We start from the raw sequence: 20,569 nt of genomic DNA, 5'->3' as shown, positions 1-20,569 counted from the left end.
GCATGTGCAAGTGTCTTTTTCATATAATGACTTCTTTTCCTCTAGATAGATACCCAGTAGCAGGATTGCTGGATCAAATTGTAGTTCCACTTTTAGTTCTTTAAGGAATCTCCTCACTGTTTTCCATAGTGATTGTACTAGTTTACATTCCCACCAGCAGTGTAGAAGTGTTCCCTGATCACCATAGCCACACCAACATCTACTGTTTTTTGATTTTTGATTATGGCCATTCTTGCAGGAGTGAGGTGGTACCACATTGTGGTTTTGATTTGCGTTTCCCTGATCATTAGTGACGTTGAGCATTTTTTATGTTTCTTGGCCATTTGTACATCTTCTTTTGAGAATTGTCTGTTCATGTCCTTAGCCCACTTTCTGATGGGGTTATTTGTTTTTTCTTACCAATTTGCTTGTGTTCGTTGTAGATTCTGGATATTAGTCCTCTGTGAGATGTACAGATTGTGACTACTCTGTGGGTTGTCTGTTTATTCTGCTGATGGTTCCTTTTGCCGTGCAAAAGCTCTTTCGTTTAATTAAGTCTCAACTATTTATCTTTGTTTTTATTGCATTTGCTTTTGGGTTCTTGGTCATGAAATCCCTGCCTAAGCCAATGTCTAGAAGGGTATTTCCCATGTTATCTTCTAGAATTTGTATAGTCTCAGGTCTCAGGTTTAAGTCCTTAATCCATCTTGAGTTGATTTTTGTGTAAGGTGAGAGGTGAGGATCCAGTTTCATTCTCTTACGTGTGGATAACCAATTATCCCAGCACCATTTGTTGAAAAGGGTGTTCTTTCTCCACTTTATGTCTTTGTTTGCTTTGTTGAAGATCAGTTGGCTGTAAGTATTTGAGTTTATTCCTGGGTTCTCTACTCTGCTACCTTTGTCTATGTGCCTGTTTTTATACCAGTACCATGCTGTCTTGGTGACTATGGCAGGGAAGCTGAGCTTTTTCCCCACAATTCTATACTGACTCCTTCTACTGCATAATTATTTTGTTCTCTTGAATTTTACATGCTAGTCTTCTATTTAAATTTTAATGTTTAGATAAATAAATGAAGCCACTTTTACATTTTCATTATTAAATTAGGAGGTCATACAGGATCACATTTATAGGTCTTTAAATTAAGGAGTAATATTCTTTGAAAATTTACTAAACTATTCAGTATAAACACAACAGAATCAGATGTTTTGGAAAAGGTAGGGTCTTTTATGACATTTTTTTCATTTCTTCCTCATTCACTGTATAATTTATAGTCTCATTTTTCCAAAGCAGTTACAGATCTGTTGATCTAATTTGATCTTAAGAGTCCTGCTGTAGAGGCAGGTTATATCATCCCCATATTGAAGACAAAGTATTGAAGTCCAAGAGAGGCGGTGTCCTTAAAGCTGCATACTTACATAGTAGTGTAGGTGGTGTGTCCATGCTCCCAGGTGTAAGGTCCCTAGTTTGAGCCCTGCTGACCCCGATGACAGTCCTATGGAAGGAGCCAGTATCCTCCGCACATCTCAGGACCCACAGACATGCGGGAGAAAGAAGATATGAATGGGCGCTAATCTGAAGCATGGCCTTGAACAAAGGCAAGACAGCCTCCAGGCCTCATTTTCAGATCTGGGATGGGTACTCTAATCTCTCTAAATTATGCCACTGAATGAACTTTTACACACTGAGATAGCATTTCTTCCACACCAGGCCATGTCCTGTGGGTGTGTGAGGTGTGGCAGAATTCAGGAAATGGTAATGCCCATAGATGGGTCAGCAGAATATGAGATCACCTTCAGAGCAAAGAAAACACATCATCTCCCCAAAACTCATGACTCTCACTGGTTAAAATGAGTGTCACTGTTCTCCATCTGTCATCTTAACAGCATCACCAGCTCCATATTGTCAGATCTTTCATACCAACTTTCTGCCCAGTGAGCAATGACTCATACAAAGCTCAGTGCCCATTGGTTCTTTTCTCAGAGTCTGTCCAATCCCAGGGTCACAGAAGACTACCTGGGTTCACGGTCTCTAATATTTCAGATAGGAGCTTCCTTGAATGAGTCTTTGTTTTCCTGAATGCAGTTGTCTTCATTCTGTCATCCTTTTCCAGCTCCGTGATGATCCTACAGGTTTCAAGGGGTCCCTGGACAGTGGCTCTGACAGCATTACTGATGGTGCTGCTCATATCTGTGGTCCAGGGCTGGGCCACTCCAGGTAAGAGCAGAGCTGCCATTCCTGGAGGGTCTGGTTCAGGGAACAATTCCTAGGGGACTTTCTCCTCATGGAACCAGACTCTGAGACAGCATGTGGGGCTCCTGCCACAGCCTAGTGTCCTTCTATCACAGCTGGAGAATCAAACTCACCTCCTATAGGATAGGTTGCTATCCAGCAGGTCTATTGTCTCTCCAGGAACATGGACACAATAAATAAGGAGCCCAGGGGTCAGGATGCTTGTCTATGGGGAAATGGGGCCAAGAGGTTCAGGATAACCTTGGACAGACAAGGTTTGCAGAGAGAGAGGTTGGCAAGTGCAGGCTCCTGGGTGTGCTCACATCTGCATCCAACCTTGAGGGGACTCAGGCAGAGAGCCCTTAGCCGGTGTGTCCAGGCTCCAAAGATCACTGAGGATTCAGTGCTCATGGAGAATGCCTGTCATTCTCCAAGGTGGAGCAGGAGCCCGTGCCCCTTGGACAATGAAGGCAAGATGGGAGGGAGGAGGACAGGTTTGAGCCCCTGAAGGCACTCTTGTTGAAAGTATTTCTCCCAGCCTCCCCAGAACTTGGTTAGAATATCAGGGTGGGTTGAAACTTGTCAGAAGAATGAGATAAGGATGTGTGAGTACGTGAAAGAGATTGAATGCAGGTTATCAGACAGCCAAGGAAGCAGTAACCAAGGGAAAAACCTCTGTCTCCTGCTGTCTCCTTGTGGCTGGTGTAATATTATGGCTTCTATGACCCACTGTTTTCCTCTCAGAATGTTCTTACCTTTCTGGCCCAAATTTACATCAACACCCTGAGAGGAAGGACTGCAAAGTAGGCGCCTTACTTTTCCACTGACTTCCACCTTTCTGCATAGACCCTTCCTCTGAGACCGTTCCACATCCACCTAGGACCTACCTAGAAAGTACTGTCCTCGTGTCACCTCCCCATTTTCCAGGATAACAGCCTTCGAATCTCCTGAGGACAGCCCCTCAAACCCCAGAGTCCCTCACCTGTTACCTCAGGTTCATTGTCCAGGAAAGGGTGGAGAACCTGCACTTGTAGTCACAGAGGAGTGCTGAGAACTAACCAGCAAGACGGCTCAGCTCTGGAAACTGGAGAGGGGTGAGGTTGGGGAGAGAGGAGGCTGGAGCAGCACTAGTGACACTGAACAGTGTCCAGCAGGAGGTCCATAGCAACAGTGCCCATAGGTAGAGTTGTTTGTAGGATGAGGGGTGGTGTTGGGAAACGCCATGGAAACCTCAAGGTGCAGGGTAGCAGAAAGCACAGGAGGGAATGTGATGATGCTGGGCAATGAACAGGTAGAGGGGCAAAGACTGGGTTGAGGTTGGTGGGGGAATGAGATGAGGCAGTGGAGCCATGTGACAGGCACTGAGGATGGGTTATCAGAACTCCCTGCATAGAATGAATGTTCAATCAAAACCTGCTGGAGGGAGAGCTGGAGCCATAGGGAGTGGGTAGAATGGACAGGGCCATTTCCACAATTCCCCGCATGCTCTTCCAACTCCACACGCATCTCCATCCTCAAACACAGCACAAGAGGAAAGGCACAAGGAGCCAGGCTGTGGCTTAAAGTGAGGGAGGGGAGGGTGGAGAAAAGCTTGGCTGAGACACCACCTAGGGAGCAGGAGATGACACAGCAGGTGGAAAAACCAGACTCCTGGAGGCAACACTCTTTTGTCTCTGACAGGCTTTAAAATGGGCTTTTTACAGCTGAGTTTCTTACCTCACCCCACCCACTACCCCAGGCATTAGGGCCACACTCCTGAGTCCTCCTGTCACACCAGCTGGCACTTGCAGAAGCTCATTGTGCATTTGAGTCTGGGTACTTACTCTTCTGTTAATCTAAGTCCTCAAATAAAATCACTAGCACAGAAGACAGGTGGGAAGATCCAGTCAGCAAACAGCCAACACTTTTCAACCATTAAGGTCTGGTGCCCATGGAAAGTCTTCCTGAGGTTTTCCAGTAGCTCATAAGCTGATCCAGTTCGTTTTTCATACGCATTTATTTAGAATTTTGCTCCTATTCAAACAGGTCACACAGTGAAAAGAGGAAGGGAACTAATTAACATGGATTGAGCAGTGACAGATACAATACTATGTATTTTACATATGTGAGCTCATTTGGTTCTCACAGCAATTTTACTAGGTAAATAGTGTTATTACTATTTTGCCTTTCAAGAATTTGAGAGTTAGAAGGTTGTTTCTTGCCCAAGATAACTTAGTAATCAGTCGTAGTGCAAGAACTGGAACCCCTACCTGGGACATGTTCCTTTTCTTACCCATATGGCCTCCCTTATATCTTTCTGCAATTATATGTTAATATATCCCATTTTGAGTGAGAGATGAATTCACTCAGATCATTGATTTTCAAATTGTGCTCTGGGTAACTCAATTGTCAAGGGTCCCACAAACAGGATAAAGTTTCCCATATACAAAAAAAAATGAAGGTTTCAAATTCCACCGTACACTCATCACTTATGTCTGCTTTGCAGGTAAAATTCCATTTAAAAAGTTAAATGTTGCAAAGGAAAGTTTTGAAATTCTTACTCTTGACTAAAACATGTTCTCGTATTGGTGAATGAGGAAGAGAAACAAAGACTAACAAATTAAAATGAGAGGATACACACTCAGAGTGGGGCAGTTGAACAGGCAGGGGTGGACTAAAGGGGCTGGGGGCGACGGGCCTGGGTGTTTCAGAGGCTGGAGCCCAAGGCACTGGGAGAAGAAGCAGGTTAGGATATCTGAAGTCCTGGGGTCTTGCCTTAGAGATGACACTGGAAACTACAGGCCGAGTGTATGGTGCCCCTGAGACCAGCCCCACCCCTTCTCCACTGTCTTCTGCCACCAGCTGTGCATCTTCTGTGAGGGGTGAGTTAACAAACGTGAGTTGTAAATTTGTAGAACATGAAACAGGTGTCCAAAACAAATCTTAATTTGCTGTGTGCAAATCACGGCACCTTAATTTCTCCACTGTGACCAGGAGCAGATCAGGTCTGAAGAGGCTCAGACAGAAGCAAGCAGATATGTGCTGGGTCATTGCTACTTCCATATACACATGCACCTGCCGGACACTGCCATGGTGCTCCCTAGGAAGAACCACAGGTGGAAAAGGCTGCCACACTTCTTTATGTAAAAACGACACCATCAATGCTTCTAAACCTAAAGGAGTCCAGCCACTTAGTATTCTGGTTGTTCTGGTGATTTTCATCGATTAAGATATTTTCCAGGTATTTTGAGATCAAGTCTTTCTACAGCCATGTTTGAAAAGTGAAAATTAACTTTCAGGCTACATTGTCTTTCTTATGGCAAACTTGAAGAAGTTTTAAGAAATGCATTTCTGGCCGGGCGCGGTGGCTCACACCTGTAATCTCAGCACTTTGGGCGGCCGAGGTGAGCAGATCTCGAGGTCAGGAGTTTGAGAGCAGCCTGGCCAACATGGTGAAACCCCATCTGTACTAAAGATACAAAAATTATCAGGGCATGGTGGCTCACGCCTGTAATCCCAGCTACTCAGGAGGCTGAGGCAGGAAAACTGCTTGAACCCGGGAGGCGGAGGTTGCACTGAGCCGAGATTGCGTCACTGGACTCCAGCCTGGGTGACAGAGTGAAACTCCATCGAAAGAAAGAAAGAGAGAGAGAAAGAGAGCGAGAAAGGAAGGAAGGAAGGAAGGAAGGAAGGAAGGAAGGAAGGAAGGAAGGAAGGAAGGAAGGAAGGAAGGAAGGAAGGGAGAGAGGGAGGGAGGGAGGGACGGAGGGAGGGAGGGATGCTCCGAAGAAAGAAGAAAGAAAGAAAGAAAGAGAGAAAGAGAAAGAGAGAGAGAGGAAGGAAGGAAGGAAGAAAAGGAAAGGAAATGCATGGAAATGGATTTCTACATTTCCAGCATGCAGAACAGCAAGAGCGAGTTGAGGTATTCTTAAGAAACTGGCAGAGAAAAGAGAGCACCTAGCTGTAAAAAGGGAAAGAAGGAAGGGACGGCTTCCTGGAGGAGGTGGTATTTGAGCCAGGACTGACATCAGGACGGAAATGTCAGGCAGGAAGTTGGGTAGGGGGAGCAGCTCCAGCCTCCAGGTCCCCAGCTCCTCCCATGCCTTCTGTTTCTTTGCCTGAGGGACCCTCCCCCGATGAGATTCTGCTCCTCTCTGAGGCTTCACATGAAATATTTCCCCCTCCTCCTCCAGCCGCCAGCCGAAGGGACTGCTCAACCACCCTGAGCAGTGAGTCTCATTCTTTTCAGCAAATCCTCTCACTGCATGGTGAGAAAACTGAGGCCTGGAGAGGGTCTGTGACCTGCCTGGGACCACAGAACTCGGTAGTAGGAAAAATCGTATTTTTAAATCCAGCCCTGAGTGGGAAGATTTGAGGAAATAGCTAATATTGAGGAGGGGGTGTTGTTGGGGGTGGCACCACCCCCATCTCTCCACCCTCTTCACAGAGAATTCCGTGTACCAGGAACGGCAGGAATGCTAGGCGTTCAATGGGACTCAGCGCTTTGTGGACGGGCTCATCTACAACCGGGAGGAATACGTGCATTTTGACAGCGCAGTGGGGGAGTTCCTAGCAGTGATGGGGCGGCCCACGGGCGAGTACTTGAACAGCCAGAAGGACTTTATGGAACGGAAGCGAGCCGAGGTGGACAAGGTGTGCAGACACAAGTACGAGCTGATGGAGCCACTCCTCCGGCAGCGCCGAGGTGAGGGCTGTGGACCAGGGCTCCTGGGGCAGCCGTGGGGGCCGGGCCCAGGGAGTAAGGGCAGCCGGGCCGGCCTAAGGGATCTTAGTGCCTGGAGGGAAGGGGACTTTGGGCTGGCAATTGATGGGAGGAGCCCAACCGGAGTTTGTCGGAGGGTGAGCACGGAGACTGGGCTGAGCTTGGAGTGAGGAGGATGGAGGGAGAGAGACTCCCGGGATTTCATCAGGCCTGGCAGCTGACTGCATGTGAGGGTGAGGGGAAAGGTCACACAGCGTGCAGGGGTGTGGTGTGGAGATGGAGGTGGAGATGGCACAGCAGGCCACGCAGAGAAGAAACCTGCAGGGAGACCCCTGGGTTTGAGATGCTTGAGGGGCAGATAGATGGTCTGATGGGCAGGTAGAGAGAAGAGTTTGCGGCCGGGGAGGGGCCTGGGCTACATGAGACCACCCAGGGAGAGGGGACCCAGCGGGAGGAGCATAGGACTGGATCCTGGGAACTGGACATTGTGATTTTGAAACGGCTCCATTGTCTGGGGTATATACCCTGGTTTTTTGTCATGGCCGAGAAAATTCACGACACAGACACACATGAGGCGCGGGTTTGGGAGTGGAAAGTTTAATAGAAAAGAAGAGAGAAAATCCTTCCTCATGCTGAGAAAGCGGGTTACCCAACAGAGGGTCTGCGGTTTGTGGTGGAATGCAATCGGTTTTGTACAGAGGCTTGAGGAAGCGGTGATTGATTTACAAAGGACTCAGGGCATTGGTTTGACCAGTTGTGTTACTTACATAGCCCACGAAAAGGCTGACTCTCCCACCCTAGTCTTTTATTATTCAAATGCGGCCTCCAACTGGTGGTGGACTTGATACCTGTACATGTGGTTTTACCTGGAGGCTGCCATGACACCCGTAAACGTGGTGACAAGGAAAAGCGAGTGGGAACCGCCATATTGGATGTACCTGACTTCCAGGTACGGCTGCCAGCATTTACACATAAAAACTTCAAGTTTGTGTATCTATGCCTGAGTGTTCAGGCTGCTTTCTGTTAGAGAAGAAATGGTTTGGGGCTGCTTTTTATTAAAGGAAAATTCCATTGAGAACTTTTACCCTTTCTAGCTGCCTAAAAATAATTTATTAATAACTCCTGTATTATTTCCTCCCTCAGGAGACGTAACCATAACTGCTGTTAGGGGGTATTAGATGACGTTTATTTCTGGCTACTTCCTGCTGAAAAGGGGCGTCGTGCTGGGGGACTGCAGTTGGGGCTTCAACTGAGGTTGATCTAAGGCTTCTTGGAAGAATGACATGTCCGTGTGTGGCTTTGTTTGCAGCACCAATTTGAAGTTTGATTGCTTCTAGGCGAAAAGGAATAAATTTTACAAGAAGGTTTAAAATATAGGGTTACCATATGAGTATTGAGATTACCACTGTTAGTAGGGGTCCTACAGACCATAAATATGACAGTAGAGTTTGATACCTGTTAGTTACACCAATAGATTGTGATACTGGTTTGTGTCCACTAGATGTCGCTGTACATCACCAGAAAGGTTAATATAAAAGTAACATTTCTTTTGCGAAAAACATATACTTCCCCCTTGACTTGCTGCTACGGCATAATTTTAAGTTAGGCCATTCTTTATAACTTATGATATGATTGGGAGAAATATGTTATTGGGTGGCTAAAATAACTTTGGTGCTAATCTTGGCAATTCCTTTCCTTTAATTATTAAATTCCTTAATTATTAAATTCTTTCATGACTTTCACAGACCCTCTTACAGCATACTCAACTTTCTGACTTGTCCTAAACATCCTTCCTTTAAACAGCCAGTTCCTTTAAACAACCAGTCATTTCCTTTTAGGACAAGAATTTACTATACAAGATCGTTTCTTATATAAAATCTCTTTCTTTCTAACCTTCTTTCCACAGCTTAGAGTGCACCGTATTACCAATCTTCAATAAAAAGTCCTATCAAATTTAGTGATAGTAAAACTTCCATGCTTACTTCTTGTCTGTAACTATTACTCCTGCTGTAAGCAAAACAAACTTGACCAAATCCTTCCTGCAATTATTAATTCTGTCATAAAGATGATAATTAGGCAAAATATTACAGCAATTAGAATTTTACAACCAGAATTCGACATTGTGAGTGCCACAGTATATAGTTCTATTGCAAATAATAGCCTGACTATAACAATTCCCACAAAAGTGGTGTAGTAAATAATTTCTGTTTAAAAGTTTGCTTGCCAAGATATAATGTTTCCCTTTGGGGATTTACAAAGTAACAAATGCAGTCCCATGTATAATTAAAATCTCCCTGCAAATATGCATTAAAAATAAGTTCTAATACTGGACAGTTAATTTTGAGAGGAAAGGTAGAAATGATAAACAGTACCTGTGAGGTATGAATGGCACTAAGATGAGTAGCCCTCACTCATTTACTTATCTTTTATGATTTTCAGCTTAAGATCTTCTATTTTCTCCACATTGATATTCAGGATGTTCTTCGGGGCTGTCAAAGGTTGCTCCCTCAGCTTTTCAGGCTTTGACTTGAGTATGATAAATTCAGAAGTTGATACCTGTAACTTTTACTGCTGACGGGGTTGAAAGAAGACCTGTGTAGGGCCCTTCCCAGCTTGGCTTAGGGAAGGGGAGAGAGAGAGTGATGAGTTTTCACTAATACCACATTTTCTGGCTAAGTAAAAGTGGTCCAATTTCCTGGGGTTGGCCTTTTGCTAGTTGTGCCAGTTCCTGTTGGAAGTGAGCTAGAGAGGTTACATTTTTAAACTTAGAGGTTTTCTGCCTGAAAACAATCTCTCAGCTCATTGATACGTTTTATCCTTTCCTACATGAAAAGCTTGGTGAAGGATTTTAAGGACTTTCCGTTGACTGGAGGCTGGCAAACGGAGTTTGTCATCCTCAGGGCTGGGATACCCTTGAGAAATGGCTTATTTTATTTCTGCAGGGGAATACTGAGGTTTAAGTTCTCTTATGGAGGCTTCCGAGATTAAAAGGGCTTGAAGTGTGTTAATGCCTTGAGGCTTTCTTGCCCCATTTAGCTCCCTGGTCAGCTAACCTATTTCCTTTGGCTACATCATCTGTTCTCTTTTGATGTTCCCTATAATGCATTACTGCTATTTTTCATGAAAGCAAAACTGAGGATAATAACCTGTTAATTTCCTGGTGATATTTTATAGGAGATCATTTAGTGGTAAGAGAATGTCTTTCCTTTTAAATAGCAGCATGAACACGGAGAACTAAGCAGCTATCTTTCCTTTGCTTAATTTAAGTGCTCTTGCAAGAGCTATTAGTTCAGTTAATTGAGTGCTTGTGTCTGGGAGAGACATTATTTAGAGTGACTACTACTTATCCTGCCTTTATGTATTCTTGCTTTACCTGCTGTTTGTTAGCTAAAGGCTCCCCTAGAGGACAGTAATCCTGCTACATTATGTGGGGTGTAAACAGTTAAATTATTTCCTAAGGTTAATTTGGAGGGTTTTTTGACTAGTAGAGCCTAGAGCCATGGTGACAATGGCTTGGAAGCATGTGTAAACAATAGGTCCTCCTAACTGCAATTAGGAGGTTGAGAAAAATATTGAAATAGAATTTTTCCTGAGACCCCTTACAATCATGCTATGGGAAGAAGAGAGGCCTGGATTAAAGAGGAGAAAAGAGAGAGAGGCTGGCTCTACTGTTTAGAAGGAGGTCTACTTTCCTTCCTTCAATTTCCAGAATCACCTGGCGGCTCCTGTGCTGCAATGGCAGTTTGAGCCACTGGAGCTGGGGTTTGAGCTCTGGGACCCATGAGTCCTGCTGGGCCATCTGTGAGACGGGTTCTGACCCCAGTGACCTCCATCTCCGGGGGCAGTTTGATCTCCAGTGGTCTCCACCACAGGCTGGACAAGGTTGAGGTGGCTTCCTCTTGCTGTTTGGGCACTCCTTTTTAAAATGTCCTGGCTTCCCACCCTGATAGCAACTGGCGGATGCACCTCGGGGATCCCAGACCTTGCAAGCCTGCAAAGCTGCTACTAGAGCCTCTGTCTTTCTCCTGAGCTTTCTCTTTTTTGGGGCCTCCTCCTGGTCCCTATTATAAGTGACCACCCTCAGGAGGTTTTCCAAGGAGCTATCTGGTCCTATAGCTTGCTTCTACAGTTTCCTTCTAATATCAAGAGCTGCCTATGTAATAAACTTGTCCTTCAGAATGAGCCATCCCTTGATTGAATCAGGGGCTAAGGAAGTGTGCTCTATTAGTGCCTCTCTCAGCCTTTCCATAAAAGCTGCAGGATTCCCATCTGGCTTTTGGTCTATCATAGACAGTTGAGAGGAATTAAGAGGTCAGGCCTTAGTTCTTCATAGGCCCTCTAATATGCATATTTAAAAGTGCTTCCATTTCTATTCATTTGCAGAGCTATTGGGGTCCCAATTGGGGTTGTCGAGAGGAATTGCTTCCCTTCCTATTGGGAATGGTGTTTCTGCTATTTTTTCACTTTCCCTATCTCTTTTCTTCCCTTTTGGTGTATTATAGGAGACATGTTGCTCATCTGCAAATCTGCCTGCTTTTCAACTGCGGTTAGAGTTTGGTTTAGGAACAGCATAACATCCTTCCATGTGAGGTGAAACACCCGAGTTAAATTCTGGAAAGCTTCTATCTACCTATTGGGGTTGTCAGAAAATTGGCATAAGTCTTCCTTTGTTTGCCTAAACTCCTGTAATGAAAAGGGAGCTTGAGGTTGAAGGGGGCCAGTCCCTCCACACCTGTGGGTATTTCTGGTCAGGTGGGACGAGAGACTGAGAAAAGAAATAAGACACAGAGACAAAGTATAAAGAAAGAACAGTGGGTCCGGCGCTCAGCATACAGAGGACCCGCGCCAGCACTGGTCTCTGAGTTCCCTCAGTATTTATTGATCACTATCTCTACCATCTCGGTAAGGGAGATGTGGCAGGACTATAGGGTAATGGTGGGGAGAGGGTCAGCAGGAAAACATGTGAGCAAAGGACTCTGTGTCATAAATAAGTTTAAGGAAAGGTGCTGTGCCTGGATGTGCACGTAGGCCAGATTTATGTTTGACTTTACACAAACATCTCAGTGCTGTAAAGAGCAGTATTGCCGCCAGCATGTCTCACCTCCAGCCATAAGGCAGTTTTCTCCTATGTCAGTAAGTAGAATGTACGATGGGGTTTTACACTGAGACATTGCATTCCCAGGGATGAGCAGGAGACAGACACCTTCCTTTTATCTCAATTGCAAAGAGGACTTCCCCTTTCACTAATCTTCCTCAGCACAGACCCTTTATGGGTGTTGGACTGGGGGATGGTCAGGTCTTTCCCTTCCCACAAGGCCATATCTCAGGCTGTCTCGGGGGAGCCCTTGGACAATACCCAGGCTTTCTTGGGCAGAAGTCCCTGCAGCCTTCCACAGTGCATTGTGTCCCTGGGTACTCGAGACTGGAGAATGGAGATGACTTTTACCAAGCATACTGCCTGCAAACACATTTTTAACAAAGCACATCCTGCACAGCCCTAAATCCATTAAACCTGGAGTCAATATAGCACATGTTTCTGCGAGCACAGGGTTGGGGCTAAAGTTACAGATTAACAGCATCTCAAGGCAGAAGAATTTTTTTAGTACAGATCAAAATGGAGTTTCTTATGTCTTCGTTTTTCTACATAGACACAGCAACAGTCTGATTTATCTTTATTTTCCCCACACTAGTGACCCCAAATAAGGGGAATTCTGAGATGGTTCCCTTGGAAACTGCCTGTCTAACTCTGGGGGATTATTTTCTATAGGCCTATCTGATATACCTATTTAAAAAGCTAGGCTGATCTTACAATGTTTGCAAAGGTTTCGTAAAAATGCCGTGCCCTTGTGCAAAAGAAAATGAGTCACTTTTCTATTCAAAGTCCTGAGGTTAAAGGAGTTCCAGTGTTTCAGAGTGCACTCCAGAGGGGTGCAAGCTGAAGCTAGTCTGTCACCCATCTAGAAAAAGAAGTAAGAATAAAAGTGTCATTTCAGTCCCCTTTCTTTCATTGTGACCCAGGGTAGAGGGGAAGACAGTGGAAGCGTCCTCCCTACTGTATTCTCTCCTTGGTTCCTGGGTCCTGGCAACGCATTAAATGTGCCACCCATGGTTGTATGTATGGTCCTCCAAGCCATGGAACTGGATAAGCTAAGTGATGGGATTAATCATGCTTTACCCACACAACCTTAGCTTAACCACCTTGTGTGATCCCCTTTGACATCTTAAATTTGTGTGATCTGCCTGGCTTCCTGAAAAATGGATCTCCAGAGAGACTATGTTGTCTTTGGGTAGGCTCCTTTAACAGAGGCAATGTACTAGATTGCCCACCATTATGGACCATGCTAAAACATTTACCCTTAGCAAAATGGCTCTGGTTAACTTCTGAACCTAAAATCCCCTTGCTAATTAAGTACTGTCCTAACTGGAGACAGAAATGAACGTGGGAACCTAATGGCAGTTTTTCCTGATGATGGGACAGTATCAGAAGTAAAATTTCACTACAGAGGACATTTTACTCCTAACTGTTGAAGACAGAGCTTTCCCGTTCACAGAAGAGGCTTTTCTAGTGGCACGGAAAGAAAGAATTTGGAAGCTGCAGTGTTAACGATAAAAAATCGACAGGGTGCCTGATGAAGAGGATTTCTATTTCCTCTCGGTGGTGCTGTTGGCTTAGAAATACCGTGTGCTCACCAGAGACAGGATAGAGTAAGAGTTACTGCCTGTGGCATTTGCCGATCTTTCCTAACAGGACTGTTTCCCTGAACTGTAAAACTTCCCGCAAATTGCACACACAGAGAGGACAGGAGACATAGTGACCACAGACAGAAAAGAAAGGAAAATTTTGCAGCAGGATAGCTGGAGATCCATTACCAACACCTGGACAGGCTGTCGGAGGCTGGGTTCAGTCCAGAAGCCTTTGAATAACACCAGGGTGTGCCCTGGCCAGAAATTTTCAGTTGCCCCAAGACATTTCCCAGCCTCATGCGATGGTGAAGTTCTCCGTGAAAGAAAACTGGTATGAAGACAGCCTTGAAATTAAAGAACATATTTGAGGTTTGCTCTATACGCAACCCTCTGATGTTTCTATCTTCCATTCTGATTCGGATCCCGGATGAGCTCCCAAAATGAAACAGCTCCATTGTCTGGGGTATATACCCTGGTTCTTTGCCATAGCCAAAAAAATAATTCACAACACAGACACACACAAGGAGTGGGTTTAGGAGTGGAAAGTTTAATAGACAGAAAAGAAGAGTGAGAGAAAAAAACCTCCTAATGCTGAGAAAGCAGGTTGCCCAAGAGAGGGTCTCCTGTTTGTAGTGGAACACAACTGGTTTTGTACGAGGCTTGAGGAGTCAGTGATTGATTTATATAGGGCTCAGGGGATTGGTTTGACCAGGTGTGCCATTTACATAACCTGCAAAAGACTGGCCCTCCCACCCTAGTCTTTTATTATATAAATACAGCCTCCACCTGGTGGCAGCCATGATACCTGCACACGGCTTTAACCTGGAGGCTGCCATGACACCTATAAACATAGAAGGAAAAGAGGGTGAGAAACGCCATATTGAATTACCTGGTTTCCAGGTACAGCTGCTGGCATTTACATATAAAAACTTCTAGTTTGCATATCTATGCCTGAGTTTTCAGGCTGCTTTCTGTTAGAGAAAAAAATGGTTTTGGGCTGCTTTTTATTAAAGACAAATTCCACCAAGAACTTTTACCCTTTCAAGCTGCCTAAAATAATCTTTTAATAACCCACCCCTGTATTAATTTGGCCAAGAGAGAAATCCTGTGAAGGAGACCAAAAAGCACTAGTGAGCCTTGCACTAAACAGGACCTTTGTCCTAGAGAGAGAGGAAAGAATGAAGGGGGAGGAGGAGGAGGCTCAGGAGGTCACACCGTTGATCCCTCTGTTCCTGGGAAAGTGGAAGGAATGTCATCCAATAAGAGGGAGAAGATGGACACATTGAGTAAGGATGAGGAGAGTGACATGGGTTTAGGAAAGTTGCTGAGGTAATTGGTTGAGAGAGGTGTCCAAATAAAAGTAATACAATTTGCAAAAACTGTCACTAAGACTTCATAGAGGCCCAAATCAGCGACGTGGCAGCATTTTCTTTCATGGTAATCAGCTGCCAGATTGCAGAGACCCCCTGATGCCAGTCTAAGGAGTGTGGGTTTCTCCTCTTGAGGAAAGAGAGAGACCCTCTCATATTGTTTTATATTGTTTTATACTCAGTACCTGTTTTAAGAAAAAAAATAAGGAAGTAAAACTAAAGACAGATAGCCCGGTGCCAGGCCCAAAACAAGGCCTGGGCCTGCCTGGCCTAAACCCAGTAGTTAAAAATCAATTCATAACTTAGAAACCAATATTATTCATAGATTCCAGGCATTGTATAAAAGAACGTAGTGAAACTCCCTCCCGGCCCTGTTTTGTTTCTCTCTGACCACTAGTGCATGCAACCCCTGTCATGTACCCCTTGCTTGCTAAAATCAATCATGACACTTTCATGTGAAATCTTTAGTGTTGTGAGCCCTTAAAAGGGACAGAAACTGTGCACTCGGGGAGCTTGGATTTTAAGGCAGTAGCTTGCCGATGCGCCCAGCTGAATAAAGCCCTTCCTTCTACAACTCAGTGTCTGAAAGGTTTTGTCTGCGGCTCGTCCTGCTACACTCTAGGCCAGCAGGTCCCCAACCTCGCTGCTCAGAAGACTCTCCTTGAGATCCTCTGTGAAGCAAAGATTCCCCCCGACTCACTGCCTAGAGATTCAGATTCCCTGGGTGGGGAGGTCTGGAGATCTATGTTTTTAATCAGCTCCCAAGTGATTCTCAGCAGCCAGATAAGTGCCAGAACACTGAATATTTTTTAAAATCTTCAGAAATCTTCAAATGAAAATGACAAGGCTGGAAATCTGTTTTCGGAAGACTGTGAAGTCAGTTGGAGACAGCAGGAACCAGAGGCAGAGAGATGAGATAAGAAATTACTATTATTGTCCAGGAAAATCATAAGGGCATGAATTAGAGTAGAGAAAAACACACGGGTGGGGAAGATGGAGGAAGAAGGAGGATAGAAGTCCTGGCCATTCCAGTGTGGATGCCCACCCAAATCTAGAAGTAATTGAGCAAAGGCAACTAGAACAAACAGGAATCCTTGCCTTGGTGAAATATATTTGAATTAGGTCAGAAATGAGGCCAGTGGGTATCAAGCCTTAGCTCCAGCGCCCCCTGGAGGTCTCTGATGTGCTCCAGGCTGACCAGCTCCTGACAAAGAAGATGGAGCAAAGTGCTTCTCATGGAATATTCTGGGACCTTAAAACAGACACCTATATGATTTTCATGCTTCCCAGGACACCTATGGGGAAGAAGTTCCACTTAATCCACAGTTGGGATTCAGACATCAGTTGACCAGTCTGATGGATGTTGAGTTTATGGAGGTGGTTGAAGTACAGCGAGAGCCAAGTGCTTCTGAAATAAAATCACATCGAGGGAAGAGGCCGTGAATGTGGATAATCCTGGACACAAGGCAAAAATACCATAGTAAGTGTTGTGGCTTAGTTCAAGACTGTTGATTTACCTGGCACAGGCCCACGTCAAGGTATTTGTGTTCTCAAGAACAGAGTAAATAAGAACCTAGAAGCTCTGATTTGGAACATTCCTGTAATTGGGCTGTTCTCTAGGGGCAGTTGGCCCTTTTCTGCCTTCTGTGGAGGAAAAGGGTACTGGCGGCTGAGGTCCAAAGGAAAAGCTGCAGGTGGTAGTGTGGAAATTGATCTGTAAGCAGCAGAAAAAGAGGGGGCAAAAATAGAGAGGTGTCAAGGCACAGCCAGCACCTGGTTATCTGTGAGAACCTCAGTGGACGTGACAACACAGTGTGGAGGAGGAACTTAGGGAAAAGGATGGGATTTCTACCATTTAAGCATGTAGGGGCTCAGGATATTATGTAAATAGGAGGATTTTGAGTGTAGGCAAGGCCAGAAAATCCATAGCTTACTTGCAGAATAAGTCATGTCAAGCTCACTTTATTTTCTTGGTATATTTATGAAATATAGTTATTGGATTAATAGACCGTGAGAATGTTGTTTTTATATATATATTAATTTCAAGAAATTATTTGAGCAAATTTTTCATCTTTTACATCAGGATAGAGCACTCAAAAGATAAGGTAGTGTCACTGCTGATTAAATATTCTTTGTCCAAAGGCTGTTAATCAGTGGCTGATAGACAAGATTTCTTTTAAATGTGCTACAAACTGGTAAGTTTGTGTGCCTCCTATTCTTCTCAATACTATTTCTATTTCTCAGTACTCCCCGTATCCACTGGCCTAATCACATCATTCCTTTCTTTTTTTTTTTTTTTTTTTTTTTTTTTTTTTGAGACACAGTTTCACTCTTGTTGTCCAGGCTGGAGTGCAATGGTACGATCTCAGCTCACCACAACTTCCGCCTCCCGGGTTCAAGCGATTGTCCTGCCTCAGCCTCCTGAGTAGCTGGGATTACAGGCATGCACCACCACGCCCAGCTAACTTTGTATTTTTAGTAGAGACAGGGTTTCTCCATGTTAGTCAGGCTGGTCTTGAACTCCCGGCCTCAGGTAATCCACTTGCATCAGCCTCCCAAAGTGCTGGGATTACAGGCATGAGCCACTGTGCCCGACCATCATTCCTATTTTCAACATCTAGAAATCAGTTCCATAATGAGCATGTCTAAGAAATAATAATCTCAAATGCTATTCCACTTTTCCACTTCCCCACTCCTAGTCCAGCCGAGGCTGAATGTCTCCCCCTCCAAGAAGGGGCCCTTACAGCACCACAACCTCCTCGTCTGTCACATGACAGATTTCCACCCAGACAGCATTCAAGTCCGATGGTTCCTGAATAGACAGGAGGAAACAACTGGGGTCGTGTCCACCAGCCTCATCCGTAATGGAGACTGGACCTTCCAGATACTGGTGTTGCTGGAAATGACCCCCCAGCAGGGAGACGTCTACACCTGCCAAGTGGAGCACCCCAGCCTGGACAGTCCTGTCACTGTGGAGTGGAGTGAGCTAGTCTCTGATGACCCTCTAGACTCCACCTCTGGAAAGCAGGGACTCTCTGGCTCTGGGGTTCACTCGTCTTGTCTTCTGTGTCTACACCCTGGGGCCATGTCCAACCCCGTTTTTCTTCTATACAAGACCCTGAGTGTAGTTTTAATCTGGGGGCAATGGAGACTTGCCTGTCGCAGCCTCGGAGGTCCTAAAGATTCATAGTTCCTCTCCTTGTCCAAGAATCTAGGGACCAGACACTTCCTGAACTGACCTTACACATGGGAACTATTGTCTTCCTTCAGCCTTTTAGCTTATTCTAGTTATTCTGAAAGGCAGCTAATTGAATCTGCATTTGTCTGTTGTTGAGGTCACACCCTCTGTTCCAGAATTGAGTGACTGTTTCTCAATTTCCTATTATGCAAGGTGTATCCCCCTCACTGTCCTCGTGCCGATATTCTGCATCAGGCTCCAGGATCTCAGACAGGATGTGAGCAGGGGTGCAGCTGCTGGAGCTGACACTCAACCTGAGCCTGTTCTTCACAGAGACACAGTCTGATTCTACCCAGAGCAAGACGCTGACAGGAGCCCCAGGCTTCGTGCTGGGGCTCATCATCTGTGGAGTGGGCATCTTCATACACAGAAGGAGCAAGAAAGGTGAGAAATCCTGTGAGGTGACTGATACCTGCCTTTCTCCCGACTTGCTCACCCTTCTTCCATGATGAGGGGCTGAGACAAAAAAGCACTGCCAGAGAGCTTACTGAATCACATAGTCCGGGAACAAGGACAGCTTCTAAGGAGAGAGGAATCCCAGCCTAGCATCTTAATGCAGCCAGATGCATGAAGTCCCAGTTACTCAGCCTCCTGCAGAGCGTCCATTGAGTGATGGGCAATGGAAGTGTGACGGAAACGTTTCTCTAATTGTCTGAGGTGGTTTCAATAGCTGAATACATTCTCTTTCCTCCTGTCATTTCAGTTCAACAAGGATCTGCATAAACAGGCAATATTCCTGCTTTGATTTTCTTATTAGGGGAGTTACAGGAGGATATAAGTCCTTTCTGTGCATTGTGACACTGAGACTCCTCTAGGAAAAGAGTGTCAGGCCTGAACCCCTGTTTCAACCTCAGCCCTGGGGTGAGTGGGGAAAGAGCATTGAATGGCTCCATTGCTAAAGGAAGCTCAGATCAACTCTATTCTTTGTCAGCGTGAGATTCAGCCTCTCACCATTATTTTTATCTCCTGGGACTTAAAGGAAGGGGGCCTGCAACCTGGGATAACTTTGTTTTTTACCTCCACTGGGTTCTTGACCTTGCCTAAAAGACTAATGTGCCTTGGAACAAGCATTTTCTGTTTCTTTAGTCCCAGTATCTGCTTGAAGGACAGACCCCCAGCCTCCCAAGAGGATGCTGCTGCTGAGCAGTTGCCCTGAAGCCAGTTTCTATCATTCTGTTCCTGGATTCAATGCATGGTTTCTCTCATGGGGCCTCCAGCCAAGCTCCTTTCTCCTTAGTGCCATCAATAATCAAAACCCAACACGATTGTTTTCTGTTAAGAATATATACCAAGTCATGTCTCATCACTTTTTTTCTTGAGAGTTTTGGCAAACAGTGAGAGTTAATAAAGAAGTTCAATGTGGTTTACACATAGGAAAGAAGACAACCATGAAAATGGGGATATCCAAGCTATTGTATAAGGTGGCCCGTTGGACATGGACCTCTCCTGGATTTACTGTATTTCAGTGAGCTGCCCCATCATCGTGTTCTGTGTCTTCATCCATTCAGGTCTGAAGCCACTATTCTTAGCTATTCAGTGGTGAGCAGACTGCAAATCTGTGTGATAGGACCCATATTGACATAGCACTGATTCGACATATAACTTACTAAGAGCATGTATTAGCATTACTGTTAAGAAATTAAATGAGCATCAGAATTTACAATGATAAATACAATCTAACACACTTTCAACATTTTCTCTGAATGCCGTCACAAATACCCCTTAACCAAATGTTGCTTGGCCTTTTGAATGCATCCAGTAGACATTTATCCTGTAAGTCTGCATTCATTCACCAGCCTAGACCTCCTGAGCTAAAAATTCATACAGAGAGAAACGCCTCCCCGTTGTTGAAAGTGCAAAGCAATATGTGCAGCACTCTTTCAAACACTGATCTTTTTTTTTACAGTCCAAAATTGTTACATGTTTTGCATTTCATATTTACTGTAAATCAAGGTAGAAGACATGTTTGGTCTAAGCTTTTCTTTTCATGTAGAGGATGGATTCTTAACTCCTGATACACATAATGAGCACTCAGTGGCTCTCTGATACATCCAGTTGTTGGCTTCCTTCTCCCTGACTTCTCACAAGCAGCTTCTGGGCCTTGCGTGCCCCTGGGCACCTATCCCTGGTCAGTTTCCCAGAGCTACCTGTGTTCCTCTCACTATCCAATCAGAGTCATCCCCTTCCATTTTTGTCCCATGGAAACATGCTGTAGGTGTCAGCAATACCCAGAGTGGAGTGAACAATCTCCAGACTAACCCTTGCAGGATGCAAAACTGAGGTATCTGCACCCATAATGCACCTGTATCCTACAATTACAGGTCCAGGATTTGCATTCCTAGGGAACTGAGAATATAAGCAGTCAC

At 45.0% G+C, this 20,569-nt stretch overlaps 1 pseudogene; it reads left to right on the top strand.

The window, feature by feature from the left end:
• Positions 1 to 2,052: 2,052 nt before the first annotated feature.
• Positions 2,053 to 20,499, top strand: LOC105474436 (HLA class II histocompatibility antigen, DP beta 1 chain-like; annotated as a pseudogene).
• Positions 20,500 to 20,569: the final 70 nt, after the last annotated feature.

Source organism: Macaca nemestrina, chromosome 5 (assembly GCF_043159975.1).
Source record: "Macaca nemestrina isolate mMacNem1 chromosome 5, mMacNem.hap1, whole genome shotgun sequence".
NCBI classification, from domain to species: Eukaryota; Metazoa; Chordata; class Mammalia; order Primates; family Cercopithecidae; genus Macaca; species Macaca nemestrina.
Note: the sequence above shows the minus strand (reverse complement) of the source record. Positions and strands in the feature narration are given on the sequence as shown.